At 42.1% G+C, this 21279-nt stretch overlaps 1 protein-coding gene across 3 annotated transcripts in view; it reads right to left on the bottom strand.

The window, feature by feature from the left end:
* LHFPL3 (LHFPL tetraspan subfamily member 3) overlaps positions 1–21279 on the bottom strand; it is a 577619-nt gene that overhangs the window by 243018 nt on the left and 313322 nt on the right. The window lies entirely within an intron of this gene.

The raw sequence follows: 21279 nt of genomic DNA, 5'->3' as shown, positions 1-21279 counted from the left end.
AATAAACTGTGTGTATTCGCTACCTTTTCTGAGAAGATTCCAAGACTCAAGGGCAGTGGTAAACCAAATATAGCCTGTGGGTCAAATCTAGCCTGCCAATTGTTTTTGTAAATAAAGTTTTATTGGAATACAGCTATGCTTGGTTGTCTATGGCTGCTTTCTGAACTACAACAAAGGAGGTGAAGAATTGCAAGGCACCACGTGGTCCACAAAGCCTAAAATATTTACTAGCCAGCCCTTTAAAGAAGCAGTTTGCCAAGACCTGCCATAAGGGTTACTGGAGATTGAGTATGGAAAGAGCCTGGGTTCTTGATCATCATGATGAGGAACAGAGCCTGATCAGGAACACCCATTTGTATGGAGGAGTGAGACAGAAATAAACTTACATATTTGAGGCACCTTATATTAAAAAAAATATTTTTTGTATTGTTTTGGCATGTGTTCAAAGAGAATTGAAAGGTCAAGGTTTTTATATGGCTGAAAGAAAGAATGCTTGAATAAAATTGCTAATTTGATACAAAACTGTCTAATGTCCCAGGGCAGTAAAAATGTAATTTTTAATTTATCTTTTCTATGGGACAGAAATTATTTCTACTTACTGGACAAAATTCATTGGATTGCTATCAGACGTGAATCATTTTCATTACTATCAGTTTTCTGGAAGTCATTATCTATCTACTAATCGACAGCAAATGCAAGTCAAACAAAGGAACATGCCACTAGAAAATCAGATAATTCCCAGACAGATCTGCTAGGCAGTATGTCACCTAACACTAAAAAAAATATGAACTGACTATTTCAAAATTTTGGTGGTCTTAAAGGCAAGGTAAATGAATGTGGTCTGTGTGACTGAAGAGTTGGGCACCCAACTCCAAAGACCTCTTGTTTACATGGATTCAGTTCTAGAGTCATAGGATTCTATGATAATAAATATTGTGATATATATTAATTATATAATATAATATATATTACTATTTTTGTGAAAGTAAATTTATCTTTGTAATACACCATGAAGTCCCAGATCTCTTAGTTTTCTGGTTATTCTCTTTTAGTATAAAATACGTAGTTTGTCAAACTTGCTCTCCCGCACAGTAACCTGGAAAATTTTGGCCTCTGTGCTAACTCTCCTTGGTTTACCCATGACAGTAAGGCTGCTAACAGGACATATGACTCTTTACAACTCTACATGTCACATATAAATTCACCAACCAGATGGTATAGCCATGTTTTGTCTGTAACCAATAGCTCCTCTCACAGACGGGGAGTTCCAGACTGAACTGATGCATATGGTGTTCTGTAGCTGACTCCCTCCAGATGAATAAATTCAACAATTCCTGGATTGAAATGCTAACAATAGCTGTCCAAAGATGTTGAGGAAAAAGGAGAAATCCACACAGATTCTCTTAATATGTTGGCTATTTGTTACTTCTGGTGTGTTCTTTCCCTCAGTGTATGAGTTGGTCTTCTAGCAAGTAGTTAAAATAATTTGTTTTACAAATCCATAAAGCATTTCAGATAAGTTCACATGCACTGTAAAAAAGCTTGACTACAAACTCAAAAGACTGAACTAGAAAACCTTCAAGATTTTTTTCAAGTTCTTGAGTTTGCCATCAAGGTTATTTTATATTACATACTGAGGTTAACATTGGCAGAAAAGACTTTCAAATGAACATTTTTTAAAGAGTGCCGAGCATGGTTGAATTTCAGAAGAAAGGCTACATGAGGAATTGGAACTTAAACTGTGGTGAAGAGGAAAGTAGTTTTAAACACAGATGGACATGACCTATTTGAGATAACTTATGAGATAATCAGTTCAAATGTCTAAATAGTGTTTCTGGAAAATCATACATATTGATTTAAAACTTTTAATCAAAGAGCATTCACTTCTATTAAATTGTTTTGATCCAATCTTTGAAAATAGTTTCCAAAATAGGTTCCATCCTAAACTCTCCTTTTGCTTCTTTGTGCTGGTTGAATATTCATTTATTTGCTTGTTCACTGATTTGTTTGTATCATTTGTCCCACATACATTCATCAAGTGCCTGTAAGTCATCCTTATTGCTCTCGGAGCTGGGTTGCACAGCTATGGGAAGGGTTGGTTCTGGAGCCAAGCCGCCTGAATTTGGCTCTGGGTACCTCCATTGATTAGATTGATTAAAGGTCATTGCAAAATGACCAGTCACTACATTTGCAAAATGGAAATTAATAACAATACCTACATCATTACATCTTTGGGAGGATTAAATGAGATAATCCATGAAAAATTCCTGGAGCAGTGAAGGCAAATAGTAAGTAATAATAAAATAATAATAGACTTCTGCTATAGTAATTATCTGCAAGATGGTTCAGTTCAAACATAACAACAGAACTGAACCATAAAATATTACAAGCTGTATCCTGCTGCCAAGGTCACTAGTGTCTGTTTCATGAGGGAGACACATTTTGGATTTACCAGATACTTCCCCTTGTCTTTATCCCAAAATAACATAAGAATATCTTCTCCTCTCAACCAAGTAAACTATGTCAAAAGAGTCAGGACATAGGCATTTTTGCTTCCTGATTTCATTGCCTGTAGTTCAGAGAATGGTACTTCAGGTGGCCTGCTTTCTCACATGGTGGTCTAAAATGAGTCAGCTCGGTTGGTAATATGGCCATGGATGCTGTAACTATTTAGGGCAATGATTCCAGGGAAAAGGGTACATGGGTGGAATGGGTAGGGCAGCCACCTTCCTACTCCTCAGCCAGCAGAGAGACACTTCCAGAGTGTACACAAGACTTCTGTGTGTAGTTAAATCTATATATACAGCTGCCATCACCACCTCACGGGAACTTGAATTTCCTTTGACAACTTCTTAAGCTCACTGTGCCCTGGGTGCAGCAACCTCATGGACCATTACTGCACCATCCCTAAGCCTACCTTATATCAGTGGTCACATGATCTCAGTACAGAAGCATTTGTCTCATTAAGAAAGTTAATTGTACTATTAATAGAAATGTGATATCTCCATGACTCATGGCCAGAGCAGCAGCGCCAGTTTTAAGATGTGAGCCCATCCAATTTTACATTCAAAGGTGTAATTTGAAGGTGTGTGGCCTGTAGTTTTAGGGTAAGTGTTCTAGTGTAATGTCAAGAACATCAGACACAATGGAGTACAATGGAGTACGTGACCTTTGGGAAACCCATGTGACTTCCATGTGTTTTGCAAGATGAGATGAAAATTGGATGCCCAAAGGGCTATTGTGCAGCCAAATGTGGCAGTTTTTATAAAAGGTAGGAGCTATGCAAATATGGCTATTAAAATAACCTTCAAGGCAAAGATGAAAGTCTTTAAGGATGATTTAATTGACATTAACTAAAGAGTAATCTGTTTCCTTACCCCCCACAGACAACAAGGTGACTAGGAAGTTCACACTGGGTAGTTTACGAAGCAACTTTCTAATCTACTCTGACATACGAGTCATGTACCTTCTGCTAAATCTGCATCTAGTTGATAGAAATAGATAACTTGGCTTGGTGCAAGCAGGCAGCAATATACAACTAGTATTCTCCCCCAAACACTGACTGAGGAAAAAATCCTCTTTTTGTCCAAGCCACAGTTGACTGGAAAGAGACCTCAGTCTGGAATTGGAGATGAACAAAGTTGAGCCGGCTGTGCTGACAACACAGATGGAAAACTGGTCACTGGCTGCATATCAGGTTCAGTTAAACAAAAAGGGTAGCTGCGGGAAATGTGAAAACCAGAAGGAATCAATTTGAAACATCTCATAACGATTTTAGGAAGACAGTCACAACGAGGTCCTTCTCTGGGGACACTGGGCCTGCAGGGCACACCAGGGGACCACTTCTAACTTGCCCTTTCTCTCTAATATCTATGCTAGTCGGCTCAGGAATAGGGTCTGTGGCTAAGCCAGACCAAAGCAAGACAGCTTCCCATAGTACCAGCCCAGCTTCTTCTGATCTCACTGTCTGATGTTTCAAGAAGCAGGAAATGTGAAGGAAGGCCTTCCTTTCAGCTCAGTTGTTTATTCAGAACATTGCACTAAGGTGCCCAGGTTAATGGGTTCAATTTTTATGCTTAAAAGTAGTCTCTTTGGTCTCTATTGGGGCCTCAAATCATTCTTCTAATCCTGCTGGGAGTTCCCCTGCCACTTTGGATTCTGGTCACCAGAAGCACCCAGAAAAAGCATGTGACTATACTGTGTACCATGAGTACTCCTGGAAGGCAGCTAAAAGCTCACGACCTGCGGGGGCTGTCTGGAATTCCCTGGTGAGAAGCAAAGAGCACTGAGTGGCTGACAAGATGGTGGTCCGGACCCGGGCTCTGCAACCCCGGCACGTTCTTAGGATATACCTGAGATGGAGCCTGCCACGGAGGAGGTGACCTTCTGTGGGGACAGAGACAGGTCTAGAACCAGCCATCTTCAACATGGTGGATATCAGATCACCAGAGCAAGCCAAGGGCTCTGTGAGGAAGGAGAGGAAGGTGGGTTCTGGCCACCAGAGCTGGGACTCCATAACCAGGCAGAGAGAGGAAGTAAAGGGGCTCCAGCAGGGGAAGGTCATAGAGAGAGGCACACAGCGTGCTCAGGGAACCAGATGATGCGGCCTCACAGTTTCAACTGGTACATTTCTATCTTCCAGGCCTGTCTTGAGAATCCAAGAACAATGTAAATGTTTGTTACGTTGGCTCCTTTACCTCTTCCAGTTTTTCTCAGAGTAGGGCTTGGGGATCACCTGTATTAGAATCATCTGGGTTACCTGCCAAAAACCGAGATTCCCGGGCTCTAACCCAGAGATCCTGAATTTGAATCTGGGGGTTCAGTGCAAGATGACCTGTTAATAAGTACTCCAGGTGCTAAAGATGAAGAAACATGGATGTCACCTATAGGGATTCTGAGCGATTCAGAGATGAACTAAAGTGATTTCACAAACCCACCATGTATCCAAAGGACTAGGTCAGCATGTTTTCAAAGTTGGACTGGAGTGAAAAAGAATACAGAAAGATATATGTGTACACATATTGGGAAAAGGTATTTCCCCTGAGACTTTTTTTTTCATCTATCTAGAAATGCACTTGATATTTAAGACAGAACTGAGACCTTGCAAGAATATATATACAGATATATTTAATGGTGCATAAAGTACTTTATGCATATTATTTGACCAAGTCAGCATTAAATACTGAGTAATTCTAACTGCAAGGCAGCAAGAAATTTGAAAGCTCTCCACAATTTTACTTGAAATCATGTATTATTTTCTTTAAATGAGCACTTTATCATTTAATGTTATGGGCCTATTTTTTTTCTGCCAAAGGTCTAGCATTGAAAATAATTGTACTAGTATTTACAGAAAAATACTTGATTAAGTGGGTCCACATATCACTGTAATTGCTTTCTACCAGCAAGTTAGTAGTCAAGTAAAATGGGATATTATTCAACTGTCAATACTGAGGATGTACTACCATTAGAGCAGCTCAAGTTGAATGTATGTGACAATGGAGAAGAGAGCATGAAAGCCATGACTTCTGAGCTGTGGCTGTGGACGGGGAAGTCTGGAGTCAGCCAGGAAGGAAACTCTCGAGAAGGAAGATGGCAGGCCAGAGGGATGGATGGAAATGAAATGCACAGAAAAAGCATTGATTGTACTGGAAAGGGCATGTGTGTGTCACATCCAGGCACCTTTATGTGTTTGGCGAAGTAATTGGCCATATAATCCTCAGTTTCTTCAGTGAAGTGGGAATATTATGTCTATGTGGCAGGGCTGCTATGTAGATTCCATCTCTGCAAATACTGGATATTAAGTAAGTGAAAACTATTAAAACTAGATGCTGGTATATCCAACAGAAACTTTGAAAAAAAAAACACCCATAGATTGTATTTCTAATCTTCACAGTGAATTTCAATCAATGATTTGCTGCCTGAAGAATCAAACTTCAACCTTGCTTCCCAATGTCATTAGCTACACATGGCTTAGAACAGTTGAAACTATTGATAGGCAGGCTTATCAGAGCATGTGTTTGGGAAGCAGGGTTCCTTCTGGCAGCATTTCATTTAGTCTGGATTCTTCAAAGATGAGGTTGTACCAACAGCTACTGATTTTAAATATACAGAGTTGGAAAACATGTTGGTGCTAGAATATTTTGATGTTTAAGAACCACTCAGAGAGGGATGCATGACATCACTTAGAATGCACACAAGACTGTTCAGCAAGTATTATATTCTGTTAGATTATGTCTGGATGAAAATACCAAAAAGGGGTATGTGGAGAAATGGAGTCATCACAATCAGCCAGGCTCCTAGTCACACCCTTTGGAAAAGATAAAAGGGTGGCTGGGGCTTTGTTTCCAGCCAGGCATGTTTTCCTCAGGTGCGGACTTGTGGACAATTGCGAGTTCAGAAAACGTAAATAACGTGGGCTCTGACGGTAAGTGGTAGATGCCCAAGACCTTTCTTTAAACAGGCAGTAGATATGAAGATGTTTGGGGAATTAGAATATCCATGAGGTATTTTAAAGGGAAAATAAAACATGACTGCAAATCGCCTTATATTCAGCAGGTCCACAGCCCCTTGGCTCATGGAGTCCCAGAGAAATGTGGGGAGAATGCTGTGAGGATGGTGGTCAGAGTGATTTGTGGATCTCCTCTGGGCAGGCCCTTCTCAGGCTGAGCAGTGTCCAAAGGGTCACCTCTTCAGAAAGCACGAAGAGGGACAATGCCTGCAGGAATCCTTCCTGGACTCAGGATCTTGTGCCAGCCTCTGCCAGGGGTCTGGTCACCAGGTTGCAGGCAGCATGGAGGGAAACTGAGAAGCAGGGAGCCAGCAGTATCACAACCCTGAAAGCCATCCTTGTGAGGTTTCTTCACAGACACCTACTTTCCAGCAAGACCCCCTGGAGCTCATGCCTCCTTCCTCTGTGGCCTACCCACACCAGGCCTCAGCAGACCAATGGATTCGCTTGGGGTAAGCTCATCTGGGCTCACTGGTATGTAGAAGGATACTTAGTAATCATGTAAAAGCTACTTTTAGCTTTTAGAACAGGCTTTTTGCCTGTGTACTCCCTAATTCCCATCTCACCTACCTTCCCCTGGAATCATATAAAACATATCTAGCCAATTCAGGGATGTTGGAAGGAAGAAAAAAGTATTAGCAGCAGGAATCTTTGTTTATGTTATTTAGGTGAAGAAACTCAAATTATTTTTTGTACAATCAGATTGATTACATAGAGCTTTAAATCAAACGTCAAAATTCTGAAATCTGCAGTAAGAGAAATCAAACCTCTCCAGTAGAGAAAACCCCTACAAGTCATTTTCTGCTTTTTTGTTACTGTAGTGATTTTATTGAGAAAACAAAATGCAATGCTTTCTGGAGACAAAAGCACAATCACTGGTTCTAACCTTTGTCAATGCAGCACAAAAGCAGAGAGATTTTGTTTAACACCAGAAACCCACAAGTGAAAAACTGAAAGTCATTGGTAACCAAGGTAACTAGCAATGAATGGCTGGGTGTCGCTGGAACTCTTTCAAAGGAAGGATAAGAAGGGGCAGGAGAAAGATAATGCAGCATAGGTTAAATCCCACTGCAATAAAAGGGGCACGGGGCAGAAGTATCATGTAAATACCATCTCTACTTGCATTTTGCTGATTTCTTGTAACAAAATTCCCTACTACAAACAATTCAACACAAGGAATGACTACTTATAGCCTTAGTCCACAGAAGCATTGTGTTTTAGAATAAACCTATTTAATGTTTCATTTTACCGGGGGCCCTTTAGGTATCCCCAATTTTGCCCACAAGGGCTGTCTCATCAAGGTGCATGCCAAACCTCCTTTCCTGTGAAAATATTTATTTGCTATTGTGGCTGCCAAGTTATCATTCTGGGGAAATAACAATTGCCCCTATTCGTGATGCATACCTAGATACCTGCCTAAGGTATCACATGTTAGAACAAATATATGGAGTGAAAAAAATAGAAGACATACAACTGGAAAAATAGCAAGAGGAAACACAGGAATTGCTCTTTGACAAAGCTAGCATCTCAGCACTGCATGTCTGTGCGGGAGAGAAGGAGCAGGTGGACCCAGGGCTGTCCTCACTCAGGGCTGCCTGGACTAGCTGCAGGAGGCAGGGCAGGCAGCAGAGATGAAAGGACACAGGAGGCTCCTGAGGCAGGGAATGTGTCAGGTGCGAACACTCCAAGTAAGGAGAGAACAATTTGTAGTCGGTGCAAGGAGATGAGTGCATATGCATGTGAGTGTGTAAAGGAAGGTTTGCTTCGCATGTACATGGAGTACAACTGCACTGTAAGACTTAGAACTGAAAGAGCCTTTCAAAAATAAATCACACTGCTCAGCTGCTCATCTTCAGGCAGATGAATATCCAAACTGTAGGCATATATAGCACCTTGTTTCTTTTTATGTTTTCTGAGACGAGACTCTATGACCTTACAAATGTTATTATTACAACCATTTACGGAGTGATTTCTGGGTGCCAGATGCCTTAATCAGAAAGTTATGAGTATTATGTCTGATCTTCATGATAATTCTGTAAGGCATGCATGATTACCCTCATTTCACAGATGATAAGTCTGTTATTCAGAGAAGTAAGGTAACTTGCTCAAGGTCACACAGATAGTTGAATCAGGAATTCAGATCCAAGTTTGCCCCCCAAATTGAAACATCCCCACTATAACATGCTGCTATTCTCAGAGGGGCTCCACAGAGGGTACAAGATGCAGGAAGTATTTACTCACAGCAGCCCACCTAAAACCTCTGGTCCTAGAAACACAGCAGAATATTTAGAACAAACAAAAAATTCTCAGACGTTATCATGAGCTGCAGAGAACAAATCACCTTGGTCCACCCTTAGATTTTCCTACCAATGACACAGGGCAGAAGTACCAGCACAATGCTGGGGACAGATACCACATCTGCTTTCCTGTTTCCATTCTTTGATAGTGCAACTGGCTAAGAAACCTATTAATTAAATTGCATGTAGAGCGGCAGTCTGAGGGGACCTGGAACTGCCCGCTTGTAGTTTCTCTTTGGAAGCAAGTCAGGAATTTCTTGGCACGGAGTGAATGGGCAAACCTTCACTGCCATCCTAAGATATTTTTTATTGTGAGCGTTGTCAGGCAGGAAGTTGCTCCCAATCAAGCTTAAGTAGTGGGCAAAAAAAAGTGCTGTCTCCAGGGAGGTAACATCACCTGGCTCTGAATGGAGGCTGCTGGCACGCAGCTTGATGGAATGAATTGGGACGGAGATCTGGGGGGATGCCAAGCAACAAATTAGTTCTGCATCTACTAGAAGAGGTTGTAATTTCTTTTTTTTGGCCAGGAGGAGGGGATGAGATTTTGCAGGTGAACGTTCTGATAAAGTCCCTGTGGGAAGGTGGAACGTCGAAGAGCTCTGTGCAAATTTGAAGAGTGAAAAGGGCAGCTTCCACGCAAACATGGGATCAGAGCAGAGCTTAGAGAAGGGGATGGCTGGTTGAATCCAGCTTGCAGCCTGAATTGTATGGCCAGAATGATTTTTGCATTTTTAAAGGGTTAAAAAAAAGAAGATTTGACAGGGACCATATATGTATGGCTTGCAAAGCCTAAAATATTTTCCATGTGGCATTTTCCAGAGGTAGTGTGTTGATCCCTGGTTTGAACACTGCCGCAGAGAGACTTTAGGGCCGCAGAGAGACGCGGTGCTCTTTACCCTGTGCTCAATTTCTTCTCTCTTGGGTCCTTCCTGTCAGTTCAAAATTGTGTTTCCATGACGCTTCCTCCTCTGACAGACCCTCCCTTCGACCAAATGCAGGCTCTTCTGAGCTGTCTTCTTGACTAGGCCTCAGTGGTGGCCTATCAGGACTGCAGACTCTCAGCCCATGTGATCTGGCCAGACCCGTTCCACTAGGAGACTTAAGCACACTCAAGCATGCTTTTTAACAGCTCAAGACCATGGCCCTCAGTCAACCCAGCACCCCCTTAGTGCATGCCTGGGAAAGCTCAAGGCTGCCGAAAGAATCTACTATTTGCTCCAGCCAACACATGAAGATCAGACCCCCATCTTCCAGTCACTGTGGGAAGGTAGGAGCCCAACTTTGATAAGCATCAGTTAGCACATCCAGATGTCTTAGCACACTGACCAACCCTTTTACTGGCATTTTGTAATTTCCCACTGTCCTGACACTGTTCGAGGCCCCAGTCTTTCCCCCTACCTACCCCTCATTCTCCCTTCAGAACTCCCACTCACTCCAGCATGGATCACTACAGACTGAGCTTGGTTACACTGGACTGACTCTATTTCCTACTCTAGTGGTTATTGAGTAAAGTGGGTTTTCCCTGTCCATTTAACTAGTATCACTTCCCTGGCTCTCTCTTTGACACCCCCCACAACTTTGGTCCCTCATTAGAGTGGCCTTCATTCACCATCTCTGAGTTCCTACGTCCCACTCCCCTGTAATCAGGGTGCTATGTCTGTAAAATCCCCATGACATAGCGGCCTCCTGCCATTCTTATTCCCCTGGGCCTTTGCAGCATTTGATTCTATCCTAAGTCCTTCCTTCTGAACCCTCCAGAGAGCCCAGGGCACTGTCGTCAGCTGCTTCCATCCTAGTCTCTGCAAAACTGGCTCTCTCCCTCCAGGCCACGCTGCTACTCCCTGGGGCTTTTCCTTGGCCCTTTCTTCACACTCTGCACAACCTTGTTAATTCCTTCCACCAACACCATTTACTGTCCCAGGCTATCAATTCATCTTTTCAAGTGTCTTTGGACATCTCTTCCTCTCAAACTCAGCATGTGCCAAACTAGGCATGTCACCCATACGCCCACCTCTCATATTTCCTTTCTCAGTTACAAGCAATTCCTTCACCTAATTGCCAAGCTTGGAAACTCGGACACCTCTCTCCTGCTCCTTCGCCACATTTTATCACAAAACCTCTACCTCATATGGTAGACAGAGACAAGGTAACTGGCATTACTGAGCATCTATTGTGGGTCAGAAGCCCATGCTAGACACCCCACATGTGTGATTCCACTTAATCTTCACAACCACCTGTCAGCCTGCAGTTATTACCACCATTTACAAATCAGGAAGCAAATCAGGATAAAAATATGTGGTGCATATCTAGAATGTTACTCAGCCATGAAAAAGAATGGAATCTTGCCATTTGCAAGCACACGGATGGCCCTTGAGGGTATTATGCTCAGTGAAGTAAGTCAGCCAAAGACAAATCCCATGTGATTCCCTTGTCTGTGGAATCTAAAAAACAAAACAAATGAACAAACAACAAAATAGAAATAGACTTCCAGACAGAGAGAGCAGACTTGGGGTTACTAAAACAGGGCGGGGGGTGGTGTAAGATGGGCGAATATAGGTGAAAGGAAAAAAATTGGTGACAATGTCTGATATCTTGATGTGGGTGGTGGGAGCATGAGTGCTTACAAATGTCTGAATTCGTCAAGCTGTACACTAAGATTTGTGCATTTTATTGTATGTACATCAATTCTAAAAAAAATCATGAAATTAAGGCTCAGAACAGTTACTACTTTTCCTCAGGTCTCTCTGCTAGTAAGACACAGAGTGATTCCAGAGAGCATGTCTGGATGTACTTTGTGGGCAAGATCAAAGCGGTGGTGTACACGGAGGCGTAGATGGTGAAAACAGAATGTATCACTGTTCACAGGCTTGGCAACAGAAGGAAGAATGCCTTTTATTTCTTTTATATGCTTCTATGCAAAAATCATGATGCTGGATCTCTTGTATCCAACTCAGCCCTGCCTGTATGGAAAACAAGGACAGGCACCGTGCCTGCCTTCTCTTTACAGAACACACTGCTGAGGGCATGTTCAAGGCTGAGCAGTGGGTCCACTGCCAGGCACGGAGGCACGTGGAGCAGATGCCAAGGTCGCGGGGCTCAGGGCTGCACACAGATATGTTTCCCTAGAGACCCTGGATCCTTCCAGCACCTTGGGTTCACACAGCTCACAGTGCATTCCAGACAGCCAGCCTATGGTTTAAAATCTGTATTTCAGAACACCAGCAACCAGCAGCCTAGACATTCAAGCCTCTGTTCAAATTTTTACCAGTGTTTGAGTTTGAGGAGATTTGGCTTTTTAGCGCCTGGATGAGAAATGCATCAGAGGGAAAGTGCTTCTCAGTGTGGCCCAGTAAACGGCAGCCTTTCTCTCACTTACTCAACGATCTGACCAACTTCCCTCGGTGGCTTGGCTCAAACTCGCCCTTGTTTGGTACGCCATGCAGTGGTGTGTGGTCTGACTTGTTCTTATGGAGGCTGCTTTCTCACCTTGCTACTATACTCACAGGTGACCATGTCACATGAACACATATTCTTGAAAGTCCTTTCAGATGAAGACGGACTCTTACTGAAGCAAGTCACTGTTGAGTCTGATTTTTTTTTATCAGACTCTTTGACAACACAAATCATTTTAGAAGTTCCACTGTGATGCCCCAAAGAAATTCTGAGTCACCTTAAGTGATTGTTTGCTTTGCTTTTACAATCTTTTTTTAAAAATTTTTTATTTTTTAACATATGATTGATATACACTCTTATGAAGGTTTCACATGAAAAAACAATGTGGTTACTACATTTACCCATATTATCAAGTTCCCACCCATGCCCCAATGCAGTCACTGTTCATCAGTGCAGCAAGATGCCACAGATTCACTATGTGCTTTCTCTGAGCTACACTGTTCTCCCTGTGACCCCCCACACCATGTGTACTAAACATATACCTCTCAATCCCCTTCTCTGTCCCTCTGCACTCACCCTCCCACAGCCCTCCCCTTTGGTAACCACTAGTTCATTCGTGGAGTCTCTGAGTCTGCTGACATTTTGTTCATTCAGTTTTGCTTCATTGTTATACTCCACAAATGAGGGAAATCATTTGGCATTTGTCTTTCTCTGCCTGGCTTATTTTACTGAGCATAATATCCTCCAGCTCCAACCATGTTGCAAATGGTAGGATTTGTTTCTTTCTTATGGCTGAATAGTATTTCATTGTGTACATGTACCACCTCTACTTTATCCATTCATCTACTGATAGACACTTAGGTTGCTTCCATATCTTGGCTATTGTAAAAAGTGCTGCAATAAACATAGGGGTGCATATGTCTTTTAGAATCTGAGAAGTTGTATTCTTTGGATAAATTCCAAGGAGTGGGATTCTGGGGTCAAATGGTATTTCTATTTTGAGTTTTTTGAGGAACCTCCATATTGCTTTCCACAATGGTTGAACTAGCTTACATTCCCACCAGCAGTGTAGGAGGGTTCCCCTTTCTCCACAGCCTCGCCAGCATTTGTTGTTTGTAGTCTTTTTGATGCTGGCCATCCTTACTGGTGTGAAGTGATTTCTCATTGTGGTTTTAATTTGCATTTCCCTGATGATTAGTGATGTGGAGCATCTTTTCATGTGTCTATAGGCCACATGAATTTCTTCTTTGGAGAACTGTCTCTTCATATCCTCTGCCCATTTGTTAATTGGATTATTTGCTTTTTGGGTGTTGAGGTGTGTAAATTCTTTATATATTTTGAATGTTAACCCCTTGTCGGATATGTTGTTTACAAATACATTCTCCCATACTGTAGAATGCCTTTTTGTTCTGTTGATGATGTCCTTTGCTTTTACAATCTGGTCCCTTTTTCCTTTTGCATCTCTCCACAATGTCAAGGACAGCCCTCCCTCTACATTGTGGGTTTTCTATCCCCCAAAAGATGTTTGTGTTGATAAACGGAAAGGTAATCAGCAGTTTGTGGCCTGGAAGTGCTCCCTTTCTCCAGGGTGTAAAAGCTTTCTGATGGTTACAAGCTCTAGAGCACTCAGGTGTAATAAAAATGGAATTCACCATTTTGCATGGAATAATTTACTCTTGCCTGTGTATAGGTTTACATTGTCCCTGTTAGCCTTGGATGAAATGTTCTTGTAATACTCCAGATTTAGTAAGTCTTGAAGACCTTTAGCTAGCTAACTCTCACTGCAAGGGGCTTGTTTGCCAAGAAAGAAGAGGTGACGACAGTGGTTTCTACTGTCACTCTTATTATCAGGCAGCTGTCTGTTAAATGTCACCCCTGCCCCACTGTGGGTTCTCGAGCATCTTCTGAGGCTGCTGGAGATGTGTGCATACACCTCTAGAAACTGGTTCATTCAGACCTTGGATGCACCACATCTTTACATCAGGTGGCTCAGTGGCAGCCTCTTACCTCATGCAACTTCTCCAGTTCACAGTGCCAGAGCATGTGGGCCATCTGACCTTGGTGTCCTAGAACCCCTTTTCTCTCTTATGCAGGAAATGGCAGATGTTTCTTCTTAGTCGATGTCTTCTCTCAAATGAAGTTCTCCTACTGGCACTCACTGATTGGCTGGGATTTAAAACAGCCCCCTTGCTAAGTTCCCTCTCCTGCTCCTATGTGCTGAAGCTGTGCTTCTCCGACTTCCACGGGCATGAGTCACCTAAGGAGCTTCTTACAAATGCAGACTGAGTCAGCAGATCTTAGGTGGGGCTTGAGATTCTGCATATCTAATAAGACACTAGATTCAGTGACAGGATGACAGCATCTATGGGACTCCCTCCCACAGGACCATGTTGCAATTCAGAAGTCCTGGCACTTTGCTTGTCCCAGTCACTCCCTTTACCTCACACCTCTGGCTAATCCCACCCAAATACATCCTTCTTTGTGGACTTCAGTGCCTCTGGCAGACTTGTGCCCTCTCAACAAGGGCTTGTATTCAGTTTATCAAAATCCCACATCCAGTAAACATTCTGGTCTGGCCCCCCACCTGTCTTTCTGGGCTGGTGGCCTCCCCCCAGTCCTCCAGTCCTTCCAAGTAACTTATACTGGCTGAGAGGGTGCTATGAGCCAGGCTCTGCCCTTAGACCCTACAGACTCTGCAAACTCTTTTTTCATTCCTCAGGGCTCTTGCACACACAGCCCCCTCCCTTGCAGTTGAGTGTAAGAGGTCCACACTCCCTCCACTGGGAAGTCCTTCTGGATGCCCCCAGGCAGCGCTCTTTGCATGCTTCTCTGTTCCCACAGCTTCCAGGGCCAATCTGCTTTATTTTGTTCATTTGCCTGTCTCTGTCCTCCAAAGGCACCCTCCAGATTATGAATTCTTTACAGGCCTGCAAAACGGTTTGTCATTCCTATACATCAGACTGTCTCTCCCTTTCCCTGCTCTTCAAGTTAGTGCAATAAAGTGAATTCTGCCAGCTAATCTATTTGCTCTGCAGAACAGTCAAACCCTGTCTCAACTGCTAGATGGTGAGGTTACGTGAGCAGCATCTCAGGGATGCTGTCCACTCATCTGCAATGCCAGAACACAAGGACTGAGGACAGCATTTCAAAGGACTGAGGGCCAGGCTGTGTCCAGAGCTCCTGAGGGCTTGGGTTGGAGAGTGGGCAAGTCATGTTGAATATCTGAGAATGAAATATTCCCACATGTCACTCTGACAGCCAGTACCACACTGAGGCAAAGAGCATGGCCTCTGGGATCAGACAACCTGGGTTTAATCTGAGAAAGCAATGTACTTTCAGAGCCTGTTTTCCTGAGAGGACTAGTGCCAGTGGACACCGACTGGGTAGCTGTTGATAGAAGGGGCTTATCCAGGCCCAGCCCTCCAGTGCCTGGTGTGAGGTAAACACTCTGTACAGGACAATTACTAGGTTACATGGCACCACAGTGAGGGAGGCATAATAAAATGGTGTGGCACTAGCATCAGACCAGCTTGGGCTCCAGCTGGGTGACACCAGGTGAGTTACCTTCACCAGCTTTTGTGTCCTCAAATGGGAATAACACATAGGTCCTTGATTCTGTGACACCACCATCTCACCAGTGGAAAGATCCTTCACTGATTAGTGATAGCTTTCCTTTTGGCAAGGATCTGGAGAAAAAAACTATTAATGGTAGGCACATCTGATGCCTTGTCTTAGAACTGAGGAAATACGGCTGATTGGAGAGCACAGAGACTCCGTCCTCAGTGGCTCACTACCGACAGGGCTTGGCGGTGGGTGAGCGAGCACTCTGTCCACAGATCTGGTATTGTCACTCTAATGAACACAAGTAGCCTATGAACTGGGCTTTGGGACTTGTGTCCTTGCCACTGGCTCCCTACATAGGAGAGGTCCTCCAGTGGTAATTCCATGGATGCTTTGATCTGTCAGATAGAAATGATCCAGCCTACTGAGTAAAGAAAGCAGAGAATACACACCTGAATATCTAATAGAAATAGTAGGTATTTTACTCTACCATCAGTTCATTAGAAGCCTTCCTAAAAATCAGTTATCACTGCTGATATGAGGCAATATGTTTAATTAGCAGACATGCAAGGTAGGTGATACTTATTTCAATAGCATCCACTGCACCAGTGAGAGGGATGCCCAGCGGACTCTGGTGGTTGGCTAACTCGTTCCCCTTCCCAACTCTTTTTCCTTCCTGGCTCAATGACTTGCCAGCACAGGCCTGCTGTACCTTTCCTGGGAAACGTTTGCTTTCCTGATACACATACTGCCCCATCTGCTTCCTCCTTCTTCCTAAAGAAACATAAAAAAGATGGCAGGAACTGCAGCAGCCATCCAATGATTGTGAAGAAAGGACAAGGGAGCCAAGATAATTTCTGTCCTGGCCTGTGGATTTGTTGAAACAAATACCAGTAATTTTACATGAGAAAAAAAAAATTCTGTTTAAGCCTCTCTGGTTGAGTGTGCTGTTACTTGCAGCTGAAAGCACTTCTAATTAATAAGCATGGCATTTTTAAAATGAATATTTGATGTGACAAAACCCTACAAACATGTGCTAAGAACCAATGCAACAACAAAGACAAACTGACAAATTATTCAAGACTCTTTCTAGATGCCTGTAGAACTCAAATTCATAACCAGCTCCAGTTCATTGTATTTCTTTGGAGGCTGGATGAATACTTTCCCTCGGCAGGAATCACAAGCTTCAGCCACATTCAGCTACCAGAAGTCTAGAGCTACTCTGAGTTGGAAATATGCTAGCCTGACTTAGTTTAGACCATTTAACTTGTGGTATTATGTGACATGAGCCTTTATGAACTAAGAAGGAAGCTTTCTAGAGTTGGTCTAGACAGAGGAATTCCCTTTTCCTAAAATACTCAGGTTCACAACTTACACACTTCAGCAACTCTATTACAAATTGTAAATCATAAGGAGACTGTGCTTCCACTAAGCTGAATTAAAAAGAATTAAATAACTAAGACTTCCCCTGAGACTTCTAGATCTGGGGTATCCCAAGGGTATTTCTGATACTCTTCACTGTGTGTAGGATGGGATCCTGACTCCAGGATAATCAATGCCTGTTTCTAATGGCCACCATAGTGTTCAGTAGACTGAACCAAGACCTTCATGTTCACGGCTCCAAGGGAGCTCCTGGAGGTGGGCTTTGGGGCAGGCACTGTGGTTATTCATCTTTGTCTGTTAGCACTTAGCACAGATCTGGTACTCAACACAAGTCTGCTAAATACTGGAACAGTTTCTATTAACAGTGAGTTGATAATTCAAATCTCGTTGTTGTACTCTAAGTGAATTATACTTGCAGAAAATCAACTTAGTGACTAATGATTTAGGTTATATAAACATTCAATAGCATAGTCCCCTATAATTATGCTTTATGTTTGATTAGGACAACTACAATTTGTTCCTGCCCATTTAATTTATTTTAGTATAATGTACAGTGGAAGTAAACTTGGAGAGCCTTTCCAGATAAAACAATTTTCTTCTGGAGTTTTAGAAACTATTTTCCCAATGGAAACCAGATAATACAGCCAAAAAGTTTTCAGATCTCCTTTCCATTTGCCAATTTTTACATTATATTTCACAGAAATAAAACTGAATCATAATCCTAATTGTACACATATATAGCACTGCTTTTCACTTACAATGATGCTGATGATTATTTAAAGACTATAATAGCATATACAGTGTGGTACAGAAAATAAAACTTAGAGTCTTGGGTGATCAACTAGCAATCCAAGTGAATCAATTCTTTCAAAATACACATTTATAAATTGAACAACTAACTTATTGACCACTTACGATACACCTGGCATTGGGGCTGTTACTGTACGTTATTTATCTAAGCCTCATATTGGGATATGCCATCCCAAAATGTGCTCTTTGACATGAGGATCATTTTGAAATTGAAGGCAATTAAGGATCAACAGATGTGAGAAAAGTTCTCTGCTCTCTCCTTACCTGCCTAAAACGGTATAAATTCCCTACCCTCGATCCTGTACTAGAATGAGGAAAGTGACCCTTATCACTGGAGTGGAGAGCTGGCATGGAGATAAATCTGCATTAATGTATTTTATCTTTCATTAATTCCCCTGTGACTTCTGTACAATTTATCATCTCTTGAAGCCCAAACCCATTTCCTTTATTAAAAAGGACACATAAAAGCTCCTGAGTCTAACTCTGTCTTTGCATTTCACTTTTTCCTGTGAACCCCTGTACATGTGAAAATATTAATTAATTTATATTTCCTTTTCTCCTGTTAATCTGTATTTTGTTGATTAAATTGACAGGCCCCTATGCACTGAGCCTAAGAGAGTAGAGGAAAGGTTTTTCACTCCTGAACAGCATTATTACCCCTGTCTTATGTCACCAGGGAAAATGAGGTTCAGAGAGATTAAGTACCTTATTTTTGGTTACCAGGTTAATAAGAGGTGGTACTTGGAGTCAAACCCAGGCCTGTCTGAGGGCAAAGCTGGAGGGCTGTTGGGGAGCTGCTCCGAGGGTGACCTCTGAGGGTGAGACCGTGTCCTGAAGAGCAGCAGTACGGAAAACCTACCCCTCTGGAGCAGAACGGCCAGGAAGCTCCCTCCCATCACAAGAGGAGAAAGACATGTTTCTTTAGAAACTCTTTGCTGTATTTATCAGTGATTTCTTTCACAGAATGGCTTCACGTTCTCTTTTTGTTAAGAACACAATTATTGTGAGATATTCTGAGGGAACATGGCATTCACTAAGGAACTTAAAAAAAATTCTCTTTACTGGGTGATTATATTTCATATGATAAAGGCCAGAGGTCATTCAATCTAATTTGTTTGTAAATATGATCAAGTGAAGAAAGAATCTATTTTGAAAGATTTCTGAGGTTGGGAAGGGTTTACACTGCCTACAGGGGATGAGGCAAATCCAAACAAAGGACTCTTGTTTTATTTAAAAACTCAGGCAAGTTGTGTATATTATGCCAATGTACGTCTCTTTCCTTTAAAAAAGAAAAGAAGTATTTATTGAAAGTTTTGATTAGATTGTTATATATGCATAGAGCTCAGAATTAAAAAGTATAAGCAGGTTAGCATGAAATCTCTGTGCCACCACTCTCACCTCTCCACTCGCTCTCCTCCTGCTAAAGAGATCACAGTAAGTTTTAGTCACTTATCTGTCCTTTCAGAGATGATAAGAGCATACATAAGTAAATACAAATGCATGTACACAAATACACGTATGCTTTAACCCCCTTTAAAAAACATATAAGGACACAATACACTTTATTCTGGACCTGCCTTTTTTTTTTCCACAGTTGCTTTGTATTCTGTGTGTGTGTGTGTGTGTGTGTGTGTGTGTATAGCATCATTTATTTACCTGATCCCCATTTAATGGGCGTTTAGTTTCTAAATTGCTTGCTGTGATAGATAATCTTGTACCTATATTTTGTACACTTCCAAGTATGTCTGTAAGATCAATTTCTAGTTTACTTGGGTCAATCTAATAGATACTGCCATTATTTCATTACTAGAACTGAGCCAATTTACTCTTCATGAGCTACATATGAAAGTCTATTGCTCCATGGCCTCACCAACACAACAGGTTATCAATTTTTTGAAGTTTTGCTAATTTGATAGGTGAAAAGTGTCATCTCAGTGCAATTTGAATTTGCACTTCCTTTATCACAAGCGAAGCTGAGCAGTGCATTACATAAAATTCTTTCCCATCTCTAATCATTTAGTGAAATTGTGATTCCAGAGAGTTTCTTGCTAGTCAGAATTTTAGATCATCCTTGGAGATAGGCAAACCTTCTTTGGAGAAGTTCAAGTTTTAAAGGGCTGTACTTATTTAAAATGGAAAATATTTTGTCCTTAAAATATAGTTGGTTCATAACATGAACCATGACCATTTAAATTGCACATTAGCTGTGTCTTCCAAATAACTTAATGATCCTCAACTCTTTCTTTATGACCTTCCACTTCTCCTAGGCCCATGTACAGTGGAAGGCCGTCACCAGCCATCTTTTAAAACATTGCTTTGCCCTGGCTTCAGTGATTGGACTTGAGAAAAACTGAGGCCTAGAAGACTTAGGGTAGGGATTGGGAGAGACCAATTTCATCTCTTTTGGTGGCTATTACCTGTTGGCAGCCACGTTCTGCTATGTGACCTAGGAGGAGGCAAAGCTGGTCTAGCAAGGGAAGGAGGAAGCAGATGCCCAGGGATTGAGATGAGAACAGATCAGAATCACAGAGCAGTTCCTGGCTCTCAACTTTCCCAGGCTGCATTCCTATCCTTGAATTCTAGTAAACGTCTTTGTATGCTTGTAGTATAATTCAAGCTGCTTAAACAATCTGGAGTTGATTTTTGTTACTTGCAACCAAAGAAATTTTACTAACCCTGTTTTATTAAGACTAATTCTAGATGTTCTCTTCCAAAGAGTGAGCAAGGATGCTGCTAATTAATCCATGCATTTTTATGGGTCAGCTTTCTTGCTATCATCAAATACTATTTCTGTGGCTGTGTTATAGGCAGTGTGTGAAAGAGAAGTTTCTTGGAAACTGCTGGGTTAAAGAAAGTAAAGAACTCTCAGTACTGGCAGGTTGTGCTGGGTTAGAGTTTATGGAAGCATTTTGGGAGACAGAACATGGAGGGCACGTAAAGTCTGATAGGCATGGGATTGACCACCCCACAGACACAGGTCTCCCAGGCTATTAGAAAGACTCAGAAATTGCAAATGTAATTTATGACTGCATCAGTGAAATATTTATCTGATGATGAAGGAGAAACTTGATAATTAGTGTTTTGACTAATCTGTGAATTCAGTGACAGGTTATTTTGACTACTGTCAACTCAAAAATGGGAAATGTTTTATCAGTGGCTACAGTCTCCTGGTACAGGTAACACTTGGCAAAGAACTAACAGTTGGCATGTGCTAGTGATGCTTGATTTGAACTACGTAGCACTGAAGAGCTCAGTAATAGGTTTCTGAGGGATAAGATCATGATTCAGTAGTCACCCAGGAAAACCTTGCACTTCTTACCACAGAGG

The sequence above is a fragment of the Manis javanica genome, chromosome 6 (assembly GCF_040802235.1).
Source record: "Manis javanica isolate MJ-LG chromosome 6, MJ_LKY, whole genome shotgun sequence".
Taxonomy (NCBI): Eukaryota; Metazoa; Chordata; class Mammalia; order Pholidota; family Manidae; genus Manis; species Manis javanica.
The sequence above is the reverse complement of the archived record's forward strand: the minus strand, read 5'-3'. Positions and strand labels throughout refer to the sequence as shown.